General features: G+C 42.7%; 1 protein-coding gene across 3 annotated transcripts in view; it reads right to left on the reverse strand.

Annotated features, from left to right (window-relative positions):
* Window positions 1-25,562, reverse strand: part of LOC124776370 (kelch-like protein 26) — a 305,806-nt gene that overhangs the window by 112,627 nt on the left and 167,617 nt on the right. For all 3 annotated transcript variants that reach the window (XM_047251345.1, XM_047251329.1, XM_047251337.1), the window contains exon 2: window positions 10,306-10,374. The gene's annotated coding sequence lies outside the window, so the exon portion shown is untranslated. The remainder of the gene's footprint in view (window positions 1-10,305; window positions 10,375-25,562) is intronic.

Below are 25,562 nucleotides of genomic sequence, written 5' to 3' on the forward strand. Positions count from 1 at the left end.
TGCGGCTGCTAGAAGAGAGAAATCAGCTAAACGTCCTGGTCGTTTAAAAACCTTGTCAGCTGGTCAAAAAGTGTTAATTAAGTCTCACCGTTTGTCTCACAAAGAAAAAGGCTTGTGTCGCAAATTTTTTCTGCTTTATAACAGGCCATATAGGATTCGCAAAATTATTCATGATAACACTGTCGAAGTAGAAACTCTTAAATCTCGACGCTCTAAGGGAATACATCATATATCGAACGTTAAAATTTTTGTGGAATGACATACTTTTGAGAAACTAACAGTTATACGTAAACACACGGAGAATGCAAGGATACCGCGCCGTGTTCCGGCGGCGGCACATACTCAAAGTAACAGTCAAGTCTGCGCGCCGCACAAGGCAGTCGTTGACCGCAAACAATTACTTCCTACGTCACGCGTACCTACAGCTGATCGAGCGCTCAGTGCGAATGCACTGACAGCCGTAACCAAATACACAGTATAATTTCTGCGAATAAATTCAGCATAAAGCTATAGTGACTTGATAAATTATGTTATTAACGTTCAGTATTTTTCAGGATACGGTTGTATAAAATATTTAAGAACTTCACATAAATTCTGTGTGTGTCCGACGTTAAGAGAACTTGCTATCGAGAAAATTTCAGGAAGAATGTAATTTCGAAGAAGAAACTAATAAACTAAAAAGGTAACTATTAATTGAGTTTATTTTTCAGGTAACATATTTCCCCTTAGGTACGTACTTTAGACGTAATTTGCTGCTCGCGATTACGTGATTTATACTTTGTGTTAACTGATTTTGACAATGATTGATTCATGAACAGGGTTGTTAATTGTGTATATTATGCATCGCTTGGTTGCACTGCTTTTTCACTGATGTCACATTTTTTTTATTATGTGTCTGCTGTGCTTATTTATTTAAATTATAATTGTCACCTGATTAGTTGTGCTGATATGGTTATGTAAGTAAGTTATACTTTGTGATTTATCTGCTTGCGCCTTCATGTCTACTTATTAAGATTACATATGAACATTTATTTGCTTATGCTGATATGATGCTAATGACCTGTTTATTATGTTAGATATATATTTGCTGCTTTGCGTATGGATTGCACATTTTTACATTTCTGTTTTGTTGTCATAACTACTCTTTAATTTGGTATATAAAAATGCTGATATACGGTGTACGAACATGGAGTTTAGGTCACACTATGGTATTAATTATAGATTGTTTGCTTGGCGGAGCCTCGTTATAGGGATTGTGCTACATCCACTTGTTAACATTCTGTTCTCTACTGGTATTTTTTTTTTTTTTACTCGCTATTGCATGTTTTGCTTGCGCTCAGTGCTTTATATTTTAAGATAAGAAAATGAACTGCTATAATTCGACGAACGACAGTAGTACAAGAAACTTCATTGAAGTCACATGGGCTGGAGGTTTTATGGAAGCTGTATAAATGTATGCTAATAGGAAGGAAGCTAACGACATGACATACCAACACTAGGTTTAGACCATTGACAGTTATTACACTGCATTCTTCGTGAGCAATTGAAATAGTAAGTGACACTTGACACAAGAAATACTCCACATGTTTGCTTCTGTTTTGCCATGATTCTTGAAGTGGTGTACACACTGTGAAATATTAAGATCATTTACATTCCGTACTCGTACTTACTTACTGAAAGTTATTCAAACTAAAGGATGTTAGAGGTCATGTATGCATTTCTTTTATTTAATGATGGGCAAGGTAACCAAAATGTATTTTATAATTCATAATGAGTAGAAAATTTGGGTCAGATGGATTACACAGAGGTTGTGTGTGGACATTGTGTCTTCGGATTGCATGGGATCATGAATTGAAGTTTGCACTAGGATTTTATCTGTACTTGTTCTAGGAGACTGACTAGAGGAAAGAGTTGTTATGGAAGTGAAATGATATTGGTAATAAGGTTTATATGTATCGACGTATTGAAGAGGTATTATTGAGGTACTGAGATTGTATGAAGTTGTTGATTATTGGAGTTTTGGTGGACAAGAGGTAAGATAAATGATATTGAAGATAAGGTTTATATGTATCGACGTAAGAGGTATTATTGAAGTATTAAGATTATGTGATGCTGATGATTATTGGAGTTTTGGTGGATAAGAGGTAAAGTAAGTGAGGAGCATATTTTTTTGTTGGTCTATATAGAACAAGGAGGATGAAGATGGCAGACTAGAACACTCAAGTGGAAAGAATATTTTCTACACACACACTTTGTTAAATCAATAAGCAGTATATATATTTTTTTTTTTTGAAGAGAGGAAGTAATTGCATATCTTGGCACACTGACAGTTGTTCAGCAACTGTACATTTTGATTTGGCTTGGCAAACATTGGTCTTGACATGATGACTACGACGTTGACTAACTATTATTGACTGTTATACATTGCTGCCACTACTACTTGATACACAAGTTAAACATAAAATTTTGGACAAAATTGCATTTACACAGTTAACACTATTCAATTACACAGTAGTACTTTAATGTGGATGAAAGATGAGTGAGTGTGTTTTGTGTGTTTTCCTTTCCTAATCCCAAATAATTGGTACCGACCTAGCTCCTAAATATTATTTTACTTGTTTGTTGTGGCTTGCACTGACACCCATAAATATTATAGGTTTACTGATATTTGTTTATTGCAATAGTTAGTATGACAATTATCTGATATCATTTGTGTGTTTATTATAATTTGTATGTTTAGTGTAAGAGCATTGATAATTTTGTAAAAGCAATTGTGTGTGCCTTCAAACTGTTGTTGGTGTCTGCACCTATTCAACATTGCTGGGTGCCACTAGGAGATGTTTAATTTGTGCTGATGAACTCTGATGAACTGTCTAATTAGTGATAGTGAATATTATGGACTGTTACCTGTACTTGTTGAACATGATGGGTGCCACTAGGAGATGTTCAATTTCTGCTGATGAACTGGCTAATTAGTGATAGTGAATATTATGGATTGTTACCTGCACCTGCTCAACATTACTGGGTGCCACTGATGGACTGCTTCTACTGAAATGATGTCACTTGTTGGTGTCTGCACCTGTTCAACATTACTGGGTGCCACTGATGGACTGCTTCTACTGACATAATGTCACTCGTTGGTGTCTGCACCTGCTTAACATTGCTCGGTGCCACTGATGGAACTGCTTCTATTGGAATGATGTCACTTGTTGGTGTCTGCACCTGTTCAACATTGCTGGGTGCCACTGACGGGACTGCTTCTACTGAAATGATGTCACTTGTTGGTGTCTGCACCTGTTCAACATTGCTGGGTGCCACTGATGGAACTGCTTCTACTGAAATGATGTCACTTGTTGGTGTCTGCACCTGTTCAACATTACTGGGTGCCACTGATGGACTACTTCTACTGAGATGTCACTTGTTGGTGTCTGCACCTGCTCAACATTGCTGGGTGCTACTGTTGGAACTGTCAACTACTCTGAAAAGTTCTACTTGTTTATTGAACTATTGAAAGGATTTTATGTGAATATTTGTATAAACTGATTTTTTGTGTGTTTACTGGTTATCAGATGTTATGAGGCTCTTACCTGCACCTATTCGTCATTGCTGACGCTATTGATTGAATTGTTTAACCACATGATACTTGTGTAAACTATTATGTAAAATCATATGTATGCAAGCATTTGTATTCCTCACAAAGGCTAAATTTATTTAGTTATGTGATATTTACTTATTAATATTACTTTGTCTGTATTTTTTTGGACGAATTTGGTGGTATTTTCACCACCAATGCTGGCAAAAGTACCATCAAATTCAAGCCCGTGGAGGAGGGGCATATGAAAGGTGGCTACACTGAGTCACAGCGCCAGAGATTGCGCCAAAGAGTATTATTCAGCCGCCTCCACTGGCAGTGCTTGCTGAGAAGTCGTCATGGAGAATGCTTATTGAGAAGTGGGCAGTAGGAGTTTCGATGTAGCCATGACTAGTTGTGAGCATGTTGTATGCAGTTGTTCTGATGGGCTAGACAGCCGATGCTGTTCGATTGCGGATGTTGTAATGATCAGAGTGTATGTTTCGTCAATATATATGGAGGTAATAATTTTTTTTTATTTCAAATGTCTTAAACAATAATGCCTCTTGGTCACAGGTTCGGTCAACAAAGCATCTGGCTTGTGTTCATGTATTAGAGTGTAATTCTGGTTTCTATGTGCAAGTATAGTATTTCAGTTTTATTTAATTAATTCAGTGTAAATGGTATTTAAAATATCTTGTCTTTTTGAGGAAGAACCGTGCCAGATGTGTACGTTGAGTCACACTTCCACACACAGAACAGCTACACTTGTGCCTTGTTGTTTCGTAGCTTTCATAGGTGCTGGGGACTTAGTTAATTAATTGTGTTAACGGAAATTCTTTCATTCTTTGTTGTTATTCTATGCAGTCAGATTGCGTACTAATATCAGTCAGGGCCAACCGTTTACGAGACTGCGTAATCGGGCAGACACCCACTAAAATTACAATTATTTGCATAATAAAATATAATTAAGCCCCCATGCAAGGTGTCGAATATATTGCTTCCCCCTACTTATACCTCCCGAGGAGATCACGAATGTAAAGGCAGACGTTCTTCCCGCGAACCATACGCGACTGGAACAGGAAAGGGAGGTAATGACAGTGGCACGTAAAGTGCCCTTCGCCACACACTGTTGGGTGGCTTGCGGAGTATAAATGTAGATGTAGATGTCAAGAGTGAGCCGAGAATACCAAACTACGGGCAATGCAATGGCCGAGGGTCTTCACCTAACAACAGATCAGCAGCGTTTGCGTAGAGTTGTCAGTGCTAAACTACAAGCAACAGTGCATGAAATAACTGCAGAAATTAATGTAGGACGTACAACTAAAGTACCTGTTAGGGCAGTGTGGCGAAATTTGGCGTTAACGGCCTGTGTTAGCAGACGACCAACGCGAGTTTCTTTGGTAATAGCACATTGCCCGCAGCTCCTCTCCTGTGCTCGTGGCGATATCTGCGGACCCTAGGCGACTGCAAAACCGTGGCTTTAGTCAGATGAGTCCAGATTTCAGCTGCTAACAACTGATAGTAGGCTTCGAGTATGGCGCGGACCTCTCCAAGCCATGGACCCGTGTTGACAACAAGGAAGTGTGCAAGCTATTGGTAGCTCCATAATGGTGTAAGCTGTGTTTACATGAAACAGACTGGGTCCTCTAGTCCAGCAGTACAAATCATTTACTAGAAATGGTTATGTTCGGATTCTTGGAGACCATTCGTAGCCGAACGACGATGGATGTCAATGCACCGAGTCACTGGGCCGCAATTTTTCGCGATTGGTTTGAATTCGACAATTCGAACGAAAGATCTGGCCACCCGGCACGCCCGACGTGAGTCCCATCAAATATATATGGAACAAAATCGGGTCAGTTCGTGCACAAAATCCTACACTGTTAACACTTTCGCAATTATGGGCGACTATACAATACTTCTGCAGGGTACTTCCAACGATTTGTTGAGTCCTTGCAACGTCGAGATGCTGCACTATGCCGGGCAAAAAGAGGTCCAACATGATGTTAGGAGGTATCATACGTCTTCTGTCACCTCAATTTATGGCTCTTTGCTGAGCTACCAATTTGGTTTTACTTCTACTGCTCCCAACGGTAATGATGTACAACGCGGCCCGAGCCTTCACGGTGCAACGATAAAGATGGCAGACATTCCCACAGTGAGCACTTTCAGGTGAAGACTAATGGTTGGGAAAATATAGTTTTTTTTAAAAAATCCTTTATCGATTGAATCTCTGGCAATCCTCAACTGTTTTTACGTCGTTACAGTCGGTTGCAAATTTCTTCAGTTAACTGAAAACAATAAAAATCTCTTATTCGACTTCATTTTTTCGAAAAGGATCTCTCCAGTTCTACCCGGTCACAATCGTTCAGTCATCGACAAACATTACTCCATGAGGAGTGGTAGTGATAAAAATGGTTTATGTCATTTATTTGTTTAATCGTATGGCTGGGGCCCCCCGTCGGGCAGGCCGTTCGTCGGGTGCCGGTCTTTCAATTGACGCCACTTCGGCGACCTGCAGTCGATCAGGATGACGATGATGATGATGATGATTATGACAGCGCAACACCCATTCCCTGGGAGGAGAAAATTCCCCGACTCAGCCGGGAATCGAACCCGGGCCCAGAGGATTGACAATCCGCCGCGCTGACCATTCAGCTACTGGGGGCGGACTTTATGTCATTGAATCAGATAAACTAACATTGGGAACACTCTGAATGTGGTCTTTTCCATATTACAAATACCACAGTTTTCTCAACTCCCATGATGATAAGTAATACAATTTACGAATCAATTCCGAGATTTCGGGTTATAATTTCATTTGAAAGTGAAAAATCCCTTCTTTGGTTCAGCGAATAGTTGGGGAAGTGCCATACTATGATTGCCACAGTCAAACTGAATTTGTTGAGCTTCTGGGAAAGAAGTGGAAGTATTCTGTTGATAACTGATACATCGAGTGTTGTCGCTTTTCTTGTTTTTGCTTGTAAATTTGTGAAACCAAATTTTTCAAGAGCCTGTCCTTTTTTTCAGCGTCACTACTTATTTCGTTTATCAGTATCAGATGGAAAATCCTCAGAGAGTAACTCCATTATTTTCTCTTCAACTATCTTGCCATAGCCTGTCATGTGAAACCTGAAGCTGACGTGACTTACAAGTACATAAATTTTTACACGTAATTTTCTAAAAAATTCGTTATTTTGTATTTCTAAGCAATGATTAGCATGAACAAGTTCGTATTATCGCAGGAAAGAAATTGATCTGAAGCGACATAATACATATATGGAAGTTCTGCGGTATGTTAATAATGTACCAAACTAAGAACAAACAGGGCGCCACAGTTCGGCCAGGTTTCGAACGTTAGGGAATACTATGAGCTTTTCCTTTAAAGTGTCCTGACACGGTCTTGGCGCATAATTTTTCATCCGTCTAGGCATAGCTATTGCAGCAGTCGAAAGTGGCACCACGGTAGATAGAGATCACTTCCGTAAACACCAGAAACTGCTTAAGTTCGACAAAATGGCTCTGAGCACTATGGGACTTAACTTCTAAGGTCATCAGTCCCCTAGAACTTAGAACTACCCAAACCTAACTAAACTAAGGACATCACACACACCCATGCCCGAGGCAGGATTCGAACCTGCGACCGTAGCGGTCGCGCGGTTCCAGACTGTAGTGCCTAGAACCGCTCGTCCACTGCGGCCGGCTAAGATGGACACTTCAGTAAGCATAGTGGCCTGAATAATCCATTGTCAGCACTCGTCCGCAGCTCATGATCTAGTGGCTAGCGTTGCTGCATGTAGATCATGGGGTTCCGGGTAAGATTCCCGGCCGGGCTGGGGATTCCCTCTGCCCAGGGACTGGGTGTTTGTGTTATCATCATCATCCGTGACAGTTGCTAGATTGGACCATGTAAAAAAATAGGACTGTGCAAAAATTGGGACTTAGTACGAGCGCTGACGACCGCGCAGTTGAGCGCCATACAAACCAATCATCTTCATTGTCAGCTCGAAATCATTTGACTCCAATGGTTGCACTCTTCGTAATAGAGATGTAACAGTTCCTCCACCAGCACTCTCCACATCGTGTTCTTCGAAGTATAGATTTCACGGTCCGGTAAGCGGGATATTTTAGCTGAATATTCTCCCATGTGATCTATTTTGTCAAATTCTATACACCAACCAGTCGGTGTCTTGGGATCTTAGTTAGCAGAAACTGGTTCGTTCGAGACACAACCAGCTATCTTCAGCAAAGGCGAATGTACAAACAGCACGCTTTTGGTTGCAGGTCAAAACCCTCCACAAATGTGATCGTCAAACATTTTTACTTAAGTGCCAATACTGACATTATAGGGCGCATTCTCGGGCTGCGTAGGTACCGACCTTATGACTGTCTGGTAACCTACATAAATTAGTATGTTATGAGCCTCCAATATATTACCGCGATAAGCTGGCCGTCGGCTCCCACATATTGATCGCTAAGTCGATCGTGCCTTGTTTCAGACTGCCGCCATCCTCAGCGACCTTAAACTGGGGACACTCATTGCCTGGCGAAGTGTTGTTGCGTTGTCTGTGCGAGCGGATGGTTAATACATTAATAACAGTAATTGTAATTACGTTTAAATGCATTATACAATTTGGGACACAATCACAACTGTTTACTAAATGTTTCGAACTTCATTTTTCTTCTAATCATTGCGTTGTATTACTGCAGGCTTAAATTCATATTGTTTGTTGGAAATATTTATCGCATTTGAAAAAGACGGTCTCTATACTGCGCGTTCGCGAATCTATGGCACTTCCTTGTCAAAATTTATACCACAGCAGTTTGCTGGTAAGGGTCGTGCACATACTGTCGGTACTGGAAGATAAACAATAAAACCTTCCTCATCCCACATATTCTAACCCCGCAATGGTCGCGGCACTTTCCCTTCTGCGTCTTAGGTAAGCAGCCAACTTAAAGCCTACTTGGCTCATGGCAGAAATCCCCTCACCCTAAAAATTAAGTAAATCTTAAAATATTATTGTCTCCGTAATTATTTGTTTGTTACTGAGCAGGGAAACTACACTCTTAAGAAGCTCTTAACGTTAGCTGACGGTTTTGGGTTCAGTTGCTAGTTGCATATCATAAAATGCGGCTGAGAACCGCAGGCCGCACGAATACTTGATTTTGCCAACATGTACGCTCACTCCAGCGCTCTTCAGTAACAGAGAACGCGTCAATGAATACACAGCGACCGCAGCGTTCTCAGACTAGTCACACCTGCGGAACAGCGGAAGCAAAGAAGGTAGCCGGTACAGCACTAACTAAAGAGCGACGCCTGATTTCTAGTGCATGCATCCCTCTACATTACACTCGTACTTATTCTGTTTCTCATCTCTGACGTATAACTGTGTTGAGGTACTCATGAAGGATAGTTACACTGCGAAAGAGAAAGAGGGATTTTCTTCACAGTTGTATGTGGCACTTCAATTTCCGCTAAATAGATTCTGCATAACTCACAGGTAACATGCAAGATTTTTTTTATTAAACATAATTTTCGAGCACGTGCCTCACATAATTACTCATTCAAGTTCTCTTACCGTCTGAAATATTCATATCACAGGTTCTAGAAATATTCAGTTTCGGATTTGCTATCGTTCGTATAACTTTTGTTCTAAAGTATTCAGCGAGTACTGTATAGTGGTGCTTCAAATTGATCTTAAAATTTGCCACGAAAAGAGATTGTATTTTCTGCTTAGATTTTCTGGTAATGCCGATAATGTCTTTTGCCTTATTAGTCTTAAGCGACGAACTTCATGCGTAAGACACAACAGAGGAACAGAATAACAGCTCTGATAGTAACTACTGCAATGGTATGGCGATGCTCCCTTTGGGGACGAAAAAGAAACAGCCTTTTCGAGAGACATTGATACATAGAAGCGGTTATCTGTGTTCCAGGCGCAACTTCCCATTGTTCCTACCTTTACGAACATACTGTAATGATTTTAAAAGCAACAATTTTACGTTACAATAACTATACCTTACAGCGATTCATCTACTTTGGCGGTCATATCTACTGGGCTATGTAAAGAACGTTTCCCATCAATGGAGGGAGGCGCACTATAATGTTTTAACTCAGTTCACAGAGTGTTTGAATTCCAGAGTCAAGTGACAAAAAGGTGAGAAACATCTATCTATCCTTCAGGCTTTCTGGGAGAAATCAATGATCAACCAAATTAATCAGTAGTATCTTCGTATACCAGAACGCGATAAACTTCTGGTTAAGTGTAACGCAGCGGGTCAAATTAAATAGCAGAGACAGAGGATTGTTTACATTGTTTAAATCCCGTCACAAACTATGTCAGTGCTCTCCCCCCAATCATAGATAAGCACCTATTGAAGATGAAATTTTAGGATATTTTCTTGACGAAATTTTTGTTGCATAAAAAGTTTATACTTTTTGGCGCAGCCTTTTGGCCTTCAATTTCAGTCGACTAATTGTTGAAGGCGGTGCGCGGTGTATTCCGGCATAGGGTGGTTGGGGGCAAGACAGAGCAACGACATCTAGACATGAGAGGAAGGCAAGTAACGAAGTTGACGAAACATCGCGAAAAGAATGATGACATTAATTCGGATACAAACTCAGAAAGTTTGAGTTTGATATGCGTGCTCCAAACAGTTGCATTTTACACTGGTACCTAGGCCGTATTAGACTAGTAGATAAGAGCAAAAAGAATAGCATCTGTACTTACATGTTTTTTCCGCCTAGATGGGAATAGTAGCTATAACGGGTAACGACTCGTCATTCTTCTGTACTCCATCTAGACAGAAAACAAATGTATGATTAATGAACACAATATTTCTTGAAGTGAGTAATGCTAATTGCATTATGTGATCAAAACAAAGTTCGTACGTGAAAATGTGTTTATGGTTCTAAAGTTAAGCGCGACCTCTGGCATGTGATAGACGAAACGAAACGTAGATGCTAGCGAAAAACTGTAATAACTGTAAGTAATCACGTATTTACATAAAAAATAAAACTGTTTGAAAGTCTACAAATATAGCATTTCAAAACAAAACTATCATTCTAAAATCATTTGATGAAGGAAAAAAAACAACGCGTCACGAACAAAATACATCGCAGCAAAAGGAGATTTTATTTACAAAACGAACGTTTTCCAGAGCACAGTGAAGCTGCCGCTGCCGCCGCCGCCTTCAAGGAGCTGTTCCCCTGGATGCCGACAGATTCACACCTTCCCATCGGTATGACAAAGAACGTATTTGGGATTTATCAGACCACGCCAACATCTAGTGGCGATGGTCACGTGCCCATTTCAGTCGTAGCTGCCGATGTGGTGGTGTTAACATTGGCACATCCATGAGTCGTTGACTGCGGAGGCCAATCGTTATGAGTGTTCGGTGCACTGTGTGTTGGACACACTTGTACTCTGCCCTGTCTTGTGTTAGTTCCACCACAGTTCGCCGCCTGTTCTGTTTTACCGGTCTGCTCAGCCTGCGACGTCTGACATCTGGAACGAGGGGTGGCCACCCAGCTCCACGACCTCTGGACGTGGTTCCACCTTGGTTTCGTCACGTGTTGAATACAGTCATCACAGCACTCCTCGAACATCCGCCAAGTCGTGCAGTTTCCCAAATGCTCGTGCCGAGCCCTCGGGCTATCATAATCTGCCCTTGGTCAAACTCAGATACATCGCGCGCCTTCCACAACGCACGGACAGCACGCTCACTGATACTGCATGCGTCTGATTAGCTGTCACTAGTCCCGAGACGGCAGTATGTCAGTGGTCATAATGTACTGGCTGATCAGTGCAAATCTGTGTGTCTATCGTCGACTTCACATTATTTTATTATTTTACAATTTGTATCTTATTTCCACAGTATTGTGTGTGTGTGTGTGTGTGTGTGTGTGTATTCTTATGATAAACTTATACCGAACTTTTTTCTAGTTTGCGTATTAGCTTTATGAAATTGTTTGTGATAATGTATTTGCTCGTAAGTTATAATTTATGATATTGGAGAGAATTTTACAAGTCTTGTCCTCAAGAGGCAATATTCACGAATTTGCGGCACTGGGATATCTTGCTACACTGTATAGCAGTACAAACTTTTGTTTCCTCATGATTTGCTTAAGTTATTAATGTTAGCACTACTTTTCTTCACACTGAATCGCTGTAACATTCCAATAAACTGTCAACAACAAAAATGGAAGTTTCGATAGCTCTACTAAACAAAAAATATTGCATCACATTCTAAGATGAAACACTGGAGCTCACTTAGTTTCCTGTTTTACCATTTTATTGGCCTATAAGGCTTGATTAAAACTCATTTCCTTGAACACATCGGACACACTATTTTCGAGAAAAAGAGGTAGTAGTACGGTAGATGTCTGACACCCAATATATAAGAACGTACACACTACGTGTACATCAAGTAAGGCAGCTCATGAAACAAAACAAATGGTGTGTCGCAAGGGGCGGTGTTGTGGTGGGTTCTCTACACACTATTTACACTTGACGTGCCTATCGCAAACCACGTAGGCGGACGAAGCTTGAATGTGTGACAGATTCATCGATTGACCCAGTAACCAGCTGGGTCTTCAAGTGGCTCCTGACTTTCAACAAGACAAAAGCAAATGTATTATCAGCGTCGGAACATCCTGGCGAACTTACAGACTGTCCACGTTCACAGGAACAGAGTGCTACAGAGCAGAACTGTGCCTCACCTCATCGTTACGTAGTTGACTCGGTTGACGTGGCACCAGCACGCTCAGAGACTTCGGGGGAGGCGCTGAGTCGTCTCAAGCACCTCTGTGTAGCTACATCAGTGTTACCAGAAAAAGTCTGCGTCATTCTGCAGAAGCCACTGCAGCGACCGGTTCTGAAGTATGCCTTTATTGGGTAGGGCGGAGTAGCACCAGCCCGAGTTAAAGCAGAATCAAATCTACAACCTAAAAACACACACACTGTATTAGTGACAGCACCAGAAGCAATGCCTTTAACTTTTATTCTTCGCTGTGATAACAGCAGCCTTCAACTCAACTTTATACACAGTCACGCGCGAGCGACGATGACGACTCTGGCTTGGAGTTGTACATGTGCAACAGCATTGAACGGCACACAATAGGGTGTCGCTATCGTCATCGTCGCTCGCGTGCGACTGCGTATAAGGCTGTTGTCTATAGTTGAGTTGAATACTGCTGTTATCATAGCGAAGAATAAAGTTAAAGGCATTGCTTCTCGTGCTGTTATTGATGGACCGTCGTGATTCTAGGTTGTAGATTTGATTTTGCTGTAACTCGGACTGGTGCTACTTCGCCTGGTAACCGTGATGGTTGGTTAACTTGTATTTGCTAGATGTGGAGGTATAAGCGAGTACGGTGGCCTTGAGAGTTTTGCTCGTAGAAATGCAATTTTTTTATCGTTCTTTTCATTTTATTGAAGTTATAGGTGGTAGCAGTTCTTATTTAGTTCCTGCGCAAGCTTTGTTTATACGTACTCGTGGTCGCAGGAAGGTAGATGTTGATGAGGTTGTATATTTTTGAGGTAAAGGACATAGCAGTTGAGAAGACACGTCTAGCCAAGACACACAAAGTCTACAAGTCGCACAATCAGCGGGCGTTTTCGGCAGACTGCGGGATACTTTTACGAGGAAGCGTCATATCAAGACACTTGGCCACAAAATCCATCGTAATATCAACACGAGAGAGCCAGATGAACTGACTAGGTAGCCAGCACCGGATGAATGTAAGAGTCAAGAGAACTGAGTCCGGTTCTGAGCAGCGGCTCTGATTAGTTTGGACCAAACCTCTGTGTGGACTAGCGGGACTAAGTCAGCTAGTAGACATCAAGCATTGGTAGTAAATTACAGTGACTTTCAGATGCACTATTTACAACAACAACTTCCCTGACTGTCTGACAAAACTGGTTCCCTGAAATCCAACAACTGCTGCCTCGGCGCCACATGCAGATGCCAAGTTTAGAGAAACGGGCTGCGAACACAGACAGCACAAAACAGGGCAACTTTGCTAGTCTTCCCAGTCGGGCACGCCTTTCATCAAATCTTTGTCCATACTGATACAGAACACACACACTTTTTCAGAAACGCCTGTTTCTCTAATGCTATCCCGATTTTAATTTGTGCGCTGCGGTTCCAGTCATTTTCGATGCCCCCGCCACCTGGGCGTTAAAAAAAACGTGTTCCATATTTTGAGTAGTAGTAGTAGTAGTAGTAGTAGTAGTAGTAGTAAGACAAAATGTTCAGTAAACATGGGCTCTAAAAGGCATACCCTAAGAGCAGTAAGCACTTTTTCATCTTCGCTATTGTGAAACATCTCTTCTGCAGCAAACTCTTTGCTTTCCATTTTTTCGGAGGAGGCAATATGGACCATAACAAGCAAAAATGTCCCGTAAACATGGTCTCTAAAATGCATACTGTAACAGGTATGAGAACTTATTCAGTAGAAGACAGATGTTTGATAGGAACGAAGATGAACGAGTGCTCATAGCTCTTAAAAGGATGCATTTTAGTTCCTATGTTTACGAGACTTTTTGTTTTGGTCAATATTATTATCTACCTATCCTACAGCCTTACCCAGCAGACATATTTCTTCTGGACGTACACGTTAACAGAATGTGGATGGTGTCTCAAGACCCTCAGATGGTAGAATGTAGTCCCTTAACAACCAAGCACTGCAATTCCACACATATCGTTGTTCCACATGCAACAGTATGACGCACGTTACGTACGCTTGGCCCCTTCCCTTAGTGTTTACATTAGATTCAATGCTTTCTAAAAGGACATGAATGTAGACGATTGGAACACGGTCGTTGCCGAATTGTAAATCGCCACGTGATCTCACTAATTTAGTTTACTGATGAGGCCACTTTCATTCGCTAACGGTATGAGTAACTCTTAACGCATATACGACGTCCGACGAAAACCAACACGTCTTTGTGGAGACACTTTAAGAACATTTCTCTGCAAAGTGTGATGTCGAATGAGAATCAGATTATTAGGTCTGTTGTGCTACCGCATCGTCTTTTTCACATGTCGACTACGTCATCGATTTTACACTGTATACATAGACATTTTCACGTCTGTCTGGGACATGTCGTCCCCGTATAAAATTAAAAGCCGTTCTCATCGACCGGTTGTGACAGCTTTCGGGATGTTTCTCTTGATTATAAGGCAAAAGCCTGAACTGGAATTCATATACCCGTTGGAGACTGCTCTGCCCTCTACCAACGCACCTGACATTTGGCTGAACAGTCTTTGACTACCAAAGCGTAATTATTCCGACGACCCGTTCTACCGAAGAAATGAGGAGACAAAAAAATATTCTTAAAAAGTAATTTCAATTACTGCAATCTGTATATCGGATATCCACAACAGGCCACATGTTAAGGAATGGCTGGCGATTTTCAGAAAGACTTGTAAAGGAAAGGAGCGGCGGATTCCGCGGTCCACGCGGTGCCTCCCGTGCGGGGACGACGAACTGGGCACAGCGCCAGTGTCGCAACCGGGGTCACGTGACCCAGTGCGGTGTCTCGTGAGCAGACCTGTTGCCGGCCGCGGCCCACGCTGGCCGATCCACAAGGAAAACTTCGCCGGCTCGGCGTCACGCCTACGGCTGCTGTCCGCCCTCGGTGGGCACGTGGCTAACAAGTCAATGATACGGCACGCTCACATCGACTCCGTGAGCTAACTCACTGCGCCTCGCACACTGCCACCTGCCGTATCTGACAGGTAGCTAATATTAGCTTTCCTTACGGCTGTTCTTATCGTATGCCTACCCTCTCCAGGAGTTAACTTGCTGTAGAGCTCCACGAAAAAATGTGCAATTAGCCTAACCAAGAAGCCCAGAAAGCCCTCGTGCATGGTTGATAACAGGTCGGCTACACGAACAGTAAATCAGAGATCTGATATGTAACGTTTCTTAACCCACATCTTCCTTTTCCGATGTCACAATTTTAGATAATGATGCTCACCATTGCCGAAATTGTGATAAGTAAGGCCATACAGGACGCAAGAGGCACTGTAATTGGAGGAGAAAGGATCAATACTTTAAATACGCAGATGAGCATACAGTTTTGGGGTAATCAGAAGATGAGCAACAGCAGAGGTTGAGGAGAACTGCAAGAAGGACGAGGGATACGGAATAAGAATAAATATAGAAAAGAAATGGCTCTAAGCACTATGGGACTTAACTTCTGAGATCATCAGTCCCCTAGACTTAGAACTACTTAAACCTAACTAACCTAAGGACATCACACACATCCACACCCGAGGCAGGATTCTAACTGGCGACCGTAGCGGTCGCGTGGTTCCAGACTTTAGCGCCTAGAACCGCTTGGCCACTCCGGATGGCGAAGAACAAGTAAAATCATTTCTGTATCTCAGATATCTTAGTAACGTGGAACGAAAGCTTTACGTAATACGCAAAGAGGACATCTACATTACATCTACATTATGTGATCAAAAGTATCCGCACACCTGGCTGAAAATGAATGACAAGTTCGTGGCGCCCTCCATCGGTAATGCTGGAATTCAATGTGGCGTTGGCCCACCCTTAGCCTTGATGACAGCTTCCACTGTCGCAGGCATACGTTCAATCAGTTGCTGGAAGGTTTTGTGAGGAATGGCAGCCCAATCTTCACGAAGTGCTGCACTGAGAAGAGGTATCGATGTCGGTCGGTGAGGTCTGGCACACCGTCGGCGTTCCAAAACATCCGAAAAGTTTTCTGTAGGGTTCAGGTCAGGACTCTATACAGGCCTGTCCATTACAGGGATGTTGTCACGTAACCACCCCGCCACAGGCCGATAGTGTTGAAAGATACAATCGCCATGCCTGAATTGCTCTTCAACAGTGAGAATCAAGAAGTTGCTTAAAACATCAATGTAGGCCTGTGCTGTGATAGTGCCACGCAAAACAACAAGGGGTGCAAGCCGCCTCCATGAGAAACACGACCACACCGTAACACCGCCGCCTCCGAATTTTACTGTTGGCACTGCACACGCTGGCAGATGACGTTCACCGGGCATTAGCAATAACCTATTCGCGTTTTCCAAATGTAGAAAATTTGTAACATTTTCCAAGAACACCAACTGAAGATGCCGCAATTAGGGCGAAACATGTTTGGCGAAGCATATCTAGTATCTCAGTTTTGGTCTTTAATTTCAGGTTCTAACATAATGTCTCCATTCAATGAAAATTACGATGACCAGACAGAATGGCAGCCGGTAGCACACACAAGTCACCTAATTCTCTTTAACCCGGGGATTAGGGCAATGAACTTTGATGTCTGGTTTAATCACATTCCATATGTGTTCGATCGGGTTCAGATCTGACGAGTTGGGAGGCCAGCACATCAACAGGAAATCGCGACTGTGCTCGTCGAACTACTCGATGACACCCCAGGTCCTGTGACATGGACCATTATCTTGCTGAAAAATGCCACTGCCGGGGGGAAATATGATCATCATGAAAGGGTGCACGTGGTCTGCAACCAGTGTACGATACTCCTTGGTCGTCGTGGTGCCTTGCACGAGTTCTATTGGGTTGATGGGTCCCACCTGAAATGTCCCCCCAGAGCTTAATGGAGTCGCCGTCCCGCAGTACAGGTGTCAAGGAGCTGTTCCCCTAGAAGACTACGGATTCGCGCCTTCCCAATGTCATGATGAGGAAGGTATCGGGATTCATCACACCATGCAAAGCTCTGCCACTACGTTGACGTCCAGTGCCGATGGTCACGTGCCAATTTCAGCCACAGTTGCCGATATCGTGATGTTAACACTGGCACTTGCATGGATCGTCGGCTGCAGAGACCCATCGTTACGAGTGTTCGGTGCACTGTGTGTTCAGACACACTTGTACTCTGGCCAGCATTGTAAGTCTCATGCTCGCCACCTGTCCTGTTTCACCCGTCTGCTCAGCCTATGATGTAAGACATCTGTAATGAATGGTGGCCGCCCACCTCCACGATGTGTGGACGTGGTTTCACCTTGATTTTACCACGTGTTGCATACACGCATCACAGCACTCCTCGAACATTCGCCAAGTTGTGCAGTTTCGCAAATGCTCATAATCCGCCCTCGGTGAAACTCAGATAGATCGCGCACCTTTCTAATTCTACACACGGACAGCACGCTCACCTCACTGATGCCATGTGCGCGTGTGTTTTTATAGCATTCTTTCCTCGCCAGGTGACGCTCTTATCGCCTCCATGTGTTTACATCGATAGTAGATCGGTCGTCATAATGTTCTAGCTGATCAATATGAAAATGAAATGATCGTGTGGCATTGTTGGCCGGGAGGTCCCAGTCGGGTTCGGCCGCCTAGTGCAAGTCTTATTTCAGTCGGCGCCACATTGGGCGACTTGCGGCCGATGGTGAGGATGAAATGATGAGGACAACACAACACCCAGTCCCCGAGCGGAGAAAATCTCCAACCCGGTCGGGAATCTCCAACCCGGTCGGGAATCTCCAACCCGGTCGGGAATCTCCAACCCGGTCGGGAATCTCCAACCCGGTCGGGAATCTCCAACCCGGTCGGGAATCTCCAACCCGGTCGGGAATCTCCAACCCGGTCGGGAATCTCCAACCCGGTCGGGAATCTCCAACCCGGTCGGGAATCTCCAACCCGGTCGGGAATCTCCAACCCGGTCGGGAATCTCCAACCCGGTCGGGAATCTCCAACCCGGTCGGGAATCTCCAACCCGGTCGGGAATCTCCAACCCGGTCGGGAATCTCCAACCCGGTCGGGAATCTCCAACCCGGTCGGGAATCTCCAACCCGGTCGGGAATCTCCAACCCGGTCGGGAATCTCCAACCCGGTCGGGAATCTCCAACCCGGTCGGGAATCTCCAACCCGGTCGGGAATCTCCAACCCGGTCGGGAATCTCCAACCCGGTCGGGAATCTCCAACCCGGTCGGGAATCTAACCCGGGCTCAGTGCATGGGAGGCAAGCACGGTACCACCCATCTGAGCAGGCGGACTGGTGAGGTGGGTGGACTGCTGTGGCCTGTTGTGGGGTTGTGAACCACTGAGGGCTACGGCGGGACGAAGCCTCTCCATCGTTTCTAGGTCCTCGGTTTAATACACAGTTGGTTACTGCGACTTGAATACCAAGAAAAAGACGACCAACTCTGATTTACAACGATTTTCATTCACATATTCTCGGACAGTCTTAGCGTTGAGACACGGTAACTTTTAAAACGTGACAAGAATTTTCTAGAAACCACAGCGTTAGTGTACTCTGGAACAAGACTTTTTGGCACGACTTCATTCGAAATTTTGAGAGGATGCCTTTTCCTAGCACCGGTTGTAGAGTCCTCGAATGATAAGCAGCAGCAGTCTCTCCCCCCACCCCCGCCCCTTTCCTTTCCGGTCCCACCCCAGTCACCAACTGTGAATCTGCGTGCAACGTTTGGATTTAGTAAGAAGAATAAAAATTGACGTAGGAATTCTGAAGAAATCTTTCAGCCATCCTTTCAGCACGTGAGCTTCAGTCTGTCACAGTACCACCAGTATAGTGCAATCTCACGTTTGCCTTTCCCTCTACGTCTAGAGTATTTGTAGGATAGTTCTTTCTTACAGCATTATGGATAATACGCCTGAACTATTGATAATTCAGATTTACGCTGCCCTTTGTTTTATTTCTTTTTGTAGAATTCCGAATCAAGACTCCCAAATGAGCTGGTAAGATTTTGAAATAGCCAATCTCGATTTTATTACCTGTTGATGTTCATAATTATCTTCACCCCGGTCGAACCTAGGAAATTTTTGACATCGCTCTTTTCACGTTCTCCTTTCACGTCTGGAAATGTTTGTTCTGTAAAAAATTTCCGAGTTCTCCCGTTGTTGCAGTCCACGTTAAACTTTAGGTAGTCCACGTTAAAATGAAGATCCCCTGCCACAGGCTGACTAACTTTGATCGAAGATCGGAGGCAAGTAAGCCCTTCTCGCTTCCAACATGACCATGCCCTGGGGAAATGCAATGTTCGAACCAACCCTCAGGTTGATGACAGTTTTATTTTTTTATTTACTTTTCTGATGCAGTCAGAAAGAGGGTTTTCTTCAGAATCACTAGCTTTAAGATTGGTGGAACGAGAATACACAGAAAAGAATCATCAGTAAAATAGGGGACAACAGTATATTAGTAAACATTTAAATCACGGAAAACACCCAAAAAACGCTATATGATGATATTTGGGGAAAAAGTTTGACAATCCGAAGAATGAGTCCAAGTAGAGTAACTAAAAGTTTAGAATGCCTTTAGAAATGAGGGTGACTGAGCTTGAGAAGGCGTGGCAAGATGGAGGATTTGGTTTATACAAACAAAACACAGTAGACAGAATCAAACATAGTCACGAAATTAGTAAATAGGTAACAGTACAATGGAAAGAAGGTGAACAGAATAAGCACTTAAAACCGGTAAACGACCGCGACCATGATGTCTCTCAGAGCGTAATGGTGAGGGGTAAAGCTAAACTGATTGCTTGAACATAATCTTGAGGTGGACTGTAACAAAGAGAGATGAACGACGACGACGACGGCAAGGCAATCACGAGAAGGAAGTCAATTAACTTAGATCACTTTTGTGTCCTGCCCTGCCCGTTTGCCAAGTACGAACAGCCAGTGTGGCACAACAGAAAGCAGTGTCAGGTGTAGTGCAAACTGTGGTATCAACTAGTCAGGCTCGACTTATCGCATCATATAAAGACACTAATTCTACTTCCAGTCTGATAATGAAGAGATTAATCAGATTAAAAACTTTACACATATCGAACAAGGTTTTGAATGAATAGCTACTCTGGAATTCCCCTTCTTTCTATTTGACGTCACTTCGGCGATTTGAGCATCCCGAACATACCCACTATCATCCTACCGAGAGGAAGGGAACCTGCAGTTTAATGTGGAATCCGGCGACTCCTCACATCGCCGACAGGTGAAAGTAAGATTAAAACGCAGACTGCAAATCCGTGATCCGATCGGAATTCCATCCCATAATTTCTCGGATCCTGGGTCGCGCTTTACCGCTAGACCACCACGCCCGAGATGACGACGACGACGACAGGAAATGATGAGGACGATGTAAACACCCGGGCCACGAAAAACCTTCGACCCGGTCAGTGATGTAGATGCGCTCGCAGTTCTCGCTTTAAATTTCTTACTAAAGAGTAATAAAAAACGTAGGTAATGTGCGGTATAAAGTTGAGGAGTTGAACGTTAATTTGCTCAATGGAACAAACGACGGGCTCAATACCGTAAAATGTAACAAAAGTATGTACTTACAACTCTTTTCATTCATGGGCACCACTGAGACGAAAAAGTGCAGTGCAGTATACAAATGCTAATAAAGCAAAAATCGCCGTGAACACTGAGGCAATCATCCCACCGAAGCACCAGGTTGAAAATACCAGTTTGGTGAAACACGCTGTTCTGCTGCGTGAAGAAGTCCGTAAATGACCACTGCACATCCTCATCCGATAGGAATCGTCGACTCCTGAAGGCCGTTTATGAGGGATCGAAGGAGTGATAATCGCATGGGAAGAGATCACAGTCCTATAGGGTAAGTGCTCGAGTATCTCCCACTTGAGTTGGTATAACTTCTGCGTTACGACATTCGCGATATGGGGACGTGCGCTATCATCAAGTAACATAGAACTTGGTGCACCATATCACAACGATGGTTTCGTCTTACACCCTACCCCAAACACATTCTTCTTTTATCGATGCATGTCTACCGGTGTTTGACCTGGGGCAGCCACGAAAAGAAAGAACAACAGCACGGGGGTCCTGTTTAGACGCAATAGCTAGTCACGTCGCCATAGTATACGTTGTCTCGTTAACCGAACGCCACGCTAACCCCTTCCTACATGTCGGTGGTTATAAACATGCATCGAAATCGGGCTACGTCTTCAAACGGAAACTTTTTGTTCGCCCCTTATAATTAAACATAGTTTTCCTTTGCTCTTACGCATGGGAAAAGTGTAAACGTTCACAAGTTGCGTTACCAACGTTGATATATTTACCTTTATCGCTGCGTACTTCTCTATAATTACATGTTACATATTTTAACTCTATGGAAGTTAAAATGACATTATTGCTTGTTTACATTTCTTGTTTCCCTATAAACTAATCTAATTCACGACAGAAGTTGAAGACGCAAAGTAAATTCTCTAAATACCCGTTCTATTGTAAAAACATGTGGTTTATTCTGAGTTGGATTACGAAGTGAGTGCTTCTGCTTATTTTTTAAGATACGAAATTTCATTTCTCATAAACACATAAGACACCTAACAATACTATGAGCTGCATTGTAGTAACTATTACAGTACGTAGCAAAAGTGTTTGGTGTGCTGTCGAGAGTAACAGAATGGTAAATAAGAGAATAGAGGCTTAGTTTTCCGATTACTAGCGATTTGTGATGTGCGAAGAACAAATTAGAGCAGTGGTCTGAGAAGCGCAAATGATACTAACGCAGATACAAAAGACTGGAAACTCCACAAACGAATTTTCTTTGATTGGTGCGCAACGTTATGTTGCTGCCAGCATTTCATAGTACAAACATCAGTTTCCTACGTATCGCGCATTTTTACGACAGTATTGCGGGCAACAGATTCTTGATGAGTGGACATTAAGGATAAACTATTTTTAGATTTTTGTGAAGTGTGCGATGCTGTGTAAGTAACCACCATCAATGGATTACAGCCGACGAAACAGCGAACGTATGAGGTCGTTTCACTGGCAATTTCATTGTTTGCAAAGTCTGCAGAGAAGAACCATCAAAGCCATTACTGATTACGTGAAAACTGTTGGAACGTACAAATAATTCAAAGGTTTCTCGTAGGCACAAAATGCTTTCATTGAACCGAGGATCGAAAATGCTATGGCGTACACCCATAGCAACTTCGGCTCCCGACATCAGGTCTTTGCATAAATTGTTAGAAATGGGTGAGACGTTAAATGAAAGCTGCCTACCATAAGAACTAATACTGAGCATAGGGTACTGAGTAAGTTTGACGGTGTTTTAGCAAGAAGTACAGGCCTTCCGACATTTGATTCTAGTTGCAATGTATTCTTGGAAGATATGACGACGCTCCTGTGGATATTTCTCTAGGAGTATTTCGTCTCCTGAAATTTGCACCATCAACATCTTGCGATGTGGTGAGAGCTTGTATTCTTACAGAAGCATTTTTTCTGATCGGTGACATACTACACCTGCAGAGAATTTGGGGAAGAAGTCTATTGTTCATTCCACTTCAAAATGAAAGTTAAGGCAGAAGATGTTCATGAAGATAGATATTTTAATTAACAGACGTGACCGAAAATTATTTTCTTTGACTAGTGCAGAATAGATCTCTAAAACGAAGAAAAGCAGTTTAAGTCAAATGCACCCTCCCGAAGTACTTTTCACGTTCCTGGTACGTGCTTTTTACGATCGTATACGAGTAGTAAACGGTGATGAGATTAAGAAGTATATTTATTTTAAATATTTAATAAAATATTTTAGTGATATTACAACACCGCCTTGCACATATTACGCATTTTCATTAGCGATATATGAACACATTTTGAGTGGTGATATTTCATAAAAATCCGTGCTCTGCCGATGAGAAAAATGATCACGTCCCAGTACGAAATAAACTGAAATACTTCCCCCAGGGCATCTCCCGTAATGAATACGACAGCAAAATGTAGACGAACTAGGGCGTATGAGAGGAATATTGGCAATCTTCGTTCTCAGTCACTATCCGTGAATGGAACAAAAAGAGGGCCACTGATTCTTGTACACCATGTGTCCTTCACTATACACTGAACACTGAACATACATTAGCCGACACGAGACACACATATGGATGTAGACACGATAATTCCACTTCTTTCTCATATGGATCATAACACAGTTTTGGCAACAAACAGAGCTGCTGGAAACTTTTAGCGGAGTCGCATAATGAAACTGATCGAAATAGGAATGTTGCAGGTCTTTTGGTATCATTTATAATGTGAACCAGGCATATATAAACACACATCATGACGGTCTTGGTTGTAGATTTCTGGAGCTGCATTATAGGGTGGGGAATTTTAGGATTCTCCTTGATAAGTCAGGGGTGCACTACATAGAGGAAACAGCAGCACTTGAGGCGATTGTTCGAGGTCCTCTGATGAAAGCTCCCAGTCGATAGGCAGAGAGCAAAATCAGTACGCTTGCGAAGTTAAGACACTTCGGAAGACTTTATTTTAACAGTGAAGTGCCGAAGCATTCGTAACAAAGTTCTCGAACGTACTTCCATCCAGGAAAGTGGTCGCACTCAAATTGTTCTGGGAACTAATAGCTTGATGAAACCAGAAGTAGAAAACTCCGAAGTTTTTAGCGAGGTATGAGACGTATATCGAAAAAGACAGATCAGACGACTTCGGAGGGGAAGTGTTCATTGTGCAGTCGACACATTATCTCTACTGAGATTGAAACTGATTCTAACTGTGAAGATACACGGATAAGAGAAACCAAACTAGGTGAACTCAAGTTAACCATAGGACGTTTTTATCTGTCGCGGGTTAATAATTACAGAATATTCAAATGAAGTTTACGCTCAGTAGCGCGAAAACACGCCAATCATGCAATATTAGTTGGAGGCTACTTTAACCTACTGAGTATTGACTGGAACGTGTATGGATTCATTGTAGGTGATACAGACGTTCTTGTTAAATAGCTCTGAGCAAGTTTTTTGATAACTTGTCTTAAGTACTTAGTTCATCTGCTCACACACAATAAAAGTATTTTGGATCTTGTAGTTCGACCAGGCCTGAGCTTATCTGTGTCGCTATAGACAGGGCATAGTGATCTTGATATCATAGCGATTACAGTTACTAAAGTCAACAAAACCATCAAGGAGGCGAGGAAGTTATTTATACTGGAAAGAGCAGGTAAGTAGTTGTTAGCATCCTGCATATGCAATGGATAGGAACAGCTTAGTTCCAATATGATGGGCGTAATAAGCAAAGTTTGAACAGATTGTACATCGCGCTCTGGAGAAATGTGTGTCCAGTAAGTGGATTAAGTACGGAAAAGACCAGCTGTCGTTTAATGATAAAATTCCAAAAATACTGAGGAAGCAAAGACTGAAAAGAACGCGCAAATGACGACAGGCAAAAGTTAGAAATTCACGCGTCTATAAAAGATCGAAACGCGAAGCGTACAATGAACTATTGTCCCATGTAGCTTATCGAAAGATAATGACGAGAACCAAGGAAATTCTGGTCTTGTGTAAAATCACTAAACGAGTCGAGGGCTTCTTTACAGTGACTCATCAAGTAGTGTGATGTAGCAATAAACGACAGCGAAAGGAAATCTGAAGTTTTCAGTTTCGTGTTTAAAAACAAAACAAAAATCACTGACGCAGGAAGATTTACTGAAACACCATCGTTTGATAGTCAAACACAATCCCGTACGGAGCAGCAACTGACTAGCCGGCCGGGGTAACCGAGCGGTTCTAGGCGCTTCAGTAGCTTACGTTCATTAGAGTAAGATGCAAATATATTAAGTAAATCGGTCAATAACGTTCCGTGATTTTTGGTAAAAACTTTAAACAGCTACTTGTCTTTATATAGTAGTACAGCTGTTCATAAATGCTCGATCTGAGGGTGAGGATGAGGATGAGCAAGGTTTTACGGCTGTTGGCAGCTAGCACTAAATGAAGACAAATTTTAAGTTAATGGAGATTAGTAGGAAAAACGATCCCGTAATGTTCGAATACAGCATTACTAATGTACTACCTGACACAATAACGTCGATTTAATATCTAGGTGTAACGCTGCAAAGCGATCTGAAATGGGGTGATCACGTAAGGACGCTTGTTGGGAAGGCAAATGGTCGACTTCAGCTTATTGGGAGCATTTTATGGAAGTGTGGTTTATTGGGAGCATTTTATGGAAGTGTGGTTCCTCTGTGGCTACAGCGTATAGAACATTCATTAGTGCGACCCA

This window comes from Schistocerca piceifrons, chromosome 1 (genome assembly GCF_021461385.2).
Source record: "Schistocerca piceifrons isolate TAMUIC-IGC-003096 chromosome 1, iqSchPice1.1, whole genome shotgun sequence".
In the NCBI taxonomy this organism is placed as follows: domain Eukaryota; kingdom Metazoa; phylum Arthropoda; class Insecta; order Orthoptera; family Acrididae; genus Schistocerca; species Schistocerca piceifrons.